This window comes from Apium graveolens, chromosome 3, assembly GCF_009905375.1.
Source record: "Apium graveolens cultivar Ventura chromosome 3, ASM990537v1, whole genome shotgun sequence".
NCBI classification, from domain to species: domain Eukaryota; kingdom Viridiplantae; phylum Streptophyta; class Magnoliopsida; order Apiales; family Apiaceae; genus Apium; species Apium graveolens.
This window is the reverse complement of record NC_133649.1, coordinates 116,297,284-116,299,739: the sequence shown is the minus strand read 5'-3', so window position 1 is coordinate 116,299,739 and position 2,456 is coordinate 116,297,284. Positions and strand designations below refer to the sequence as shown.

At 35.6% G+C, this 2,456-nt stretch overlaps 1 long non-coding RNA gene across 1 annotated transcript; it reads left to right on the top strand.

The window, feature by feature from the left end:
• Nucleotides 1–614: 614 nt before the first annotated feature.
• LOC141710864 (uncharacterized) lies at nt 615–1,488 on the top strand. The gene is made up of 3 exons (XR_012571101.1): nt 615–645; nt 805–881; nt 1,290–1,488. It is a non-coding gene; the product is annotated as an uncharacterized LOC141710864 (long non-coding RNA).
• The last annotated feature ends 968 nt before the right edge of the window (nt 1,489–2,456 follow it).

Genomic DNA, 2,456 nt, shown 5'->3' with positions numbered 1-2,456 from the left:
CTAGATAACTAGTTCAGATCAAACTCAAAATCTAGTAATCTTGATAAAAAGAATTTTTAGCTTATTTAAGGATTTCGACTTATAGAAGCCAAGTAAAATCCTTTTAACACTTGTTAAAAATAAATAATTTGCTACCCCATCCTTTATATAGGAGAAGAGTGTAGCTTTGTGTCTATTCATTCTCAATGTGGGAACCAAGAATGTTAAGACTTAACTAAGGCTTGTGTTGCCCAAGCCTTGTTTTTATAGATGAGGGAAGTGAGTCTCTTCAAAACATAGGCAATGTGGGACTTGGGATGTAAGAGCATATGAGAGTGTCATAGTCCCATATTGGAAAGAAAATAGAAGATAAACTAGAATAAATTGGGAAGTCTTTAGCATATTTGTTGCCAAGGTGCAAGTGCACTTGTGTGCACCTTGCCTTGAGCAAGATTCAAGTTTGTTGTGTGCATGGGGGTTGCCTTGGGAGTTACTTGTCCGTTTTTGTGACTTGTTTTGGAAAATGGAAAATTTATTTTTAAACTTGTCAAATTGAGTACCACATCGAAAAAGAAAAGAAGTAGTAAAGTTTCACTACCTATAAGATAATGAAGTGAGTTATTTATAAAGAGGGAGGAAGAAGCTAAAAGAAAAGCTCCTTAGTTGGTAAGTCTTCCTACGCCCTCATCCATTATCATTTTTATTATTCTTTATAGGTAATTTGTATTAGTTAAATTAAGTAAATATTAGAATTTACTTGGTAAGATTTAGATTTTAATTTATTAATAAAATCATGTTACTGAGAATTGTGAATGACGTTGTTAGGGTACTAAGTCAAGAATAAAGGGACTTGAGACTCGAGAAAGAAATTGTTTTAGAAGTTGTATTAAAAGCGATTTAAGGTAAGTATATACTGTACTATTTCACTGTATTTCACTGTTGATGTTTTGATTCTTATATGATGATTGATTTGATCGGACTGATAACTCACTGATGGAAAATGAGTATTCTTGCACTGATACTTGATGAACTGATGATGATACTTCCTTTTTGGAAGTAAGCTAAACCAATTGTTTAGCTGGCGGGGATCCCAACTTGATGAATTGATGAACTTGTCGTGCTTGAATACTCAGTTTTAATCTTGTGAGAACTATATGATGAATTTTTGTTGATTGTAGTAACTTTCATGTCTCTTTATTCGAATATTTGTTTGATGAACTTTGATTTCTTGGATAAACCTCAGTTGAATTCTACTATATATGCTTACTGAGCTTTCTAAGCTCACTCGTTTATGTCACTAACTTCCACAGGAAAGAACTTTGGAGAAGGATGTTCGGGAAAGGATAAGTATGTGATGAACTAAGGCTTAGTAGATGATGAACGCGTATAGTATCTTAATGAATAATGCTTGTGTAATAGACTTTTGGTTGTATCGTGAACTTTGGTTGTAATACTTGGAATACTGTAAGAATTATATATTATTATTTAAGTTTAAGGTTGTGTAAGCAAATATTGAGTGAATTGGTTTGGTTTGGTTTGGCGTTCCCGGGTTCTGGTTTCTGAGGTCATCCCGGGGTCCGGGGCGTCACAGGTGGCATCAGAGCTAAGGTTTAGAAATAGGATGAATATAGGATTTCGAATCACGGGTAGTCCAATTGTAGGCCTAACGTATGTATAGAAAATGCGTAGTCGTAATTCTTGAACATGGTCAATATAAGGTGTATGATGTGTGTATGACGTGTTTAGTACTCGATCAATCGTTATTATGACGTACATCATGATGTATGCGGCATATATTCCGAATGAAGTAGGATTAATATTATATGTTGAATTGTAGGAGAAGATGGCTGATGGAAATTCTGATGGGACTGGATCCTGTGTACAAATTAGCCCTGAGATGTTGTTGATTTTTGGAGAAATGAAGAATATGTTTAAGAGCCTAATGGAGGGGCGAACAACTGCAGATACTCCCGAAATAAATGGGGAACGTGTTGAAAATATGGAAAAAGAAGGCGAGAATAAGCGAAGGTGTACATACAAGGCTTTTAAGGATGCAGATCCCCCAATTTTTAAAGGAGAATTGGATCCACATGTTGTGAATGTTTGGATTAAAGAAATGGAGAAAGTAATAGAGATATCGGAATGTTCAGAGGAGCAAAAGGTAAAATTTGCAACACACTCATTAAGGGGGGAAGCTGTATTTTGGTGGGATACGGTTAAACAGACTGAGGATTGTTCTAAAATGGGTTAGACAAGGTTTAAGGAATTGTTCTTTGATAAATATTTTCCTACCTGTATGAAGAATGAGATGGAGATGGATGCATAAGGGATGTTCATATGCTTAGCTCCCCTCAATAACTTCAGAATTCCTTGGTAGATAAACTCACCAAGGTCCACATAGTACTCCTCATGAAGAATTCCCCACAACAACTGTGCTCTCTCAACTGTGACCTCGTGTGCATGCGAAGAAGGCAAAA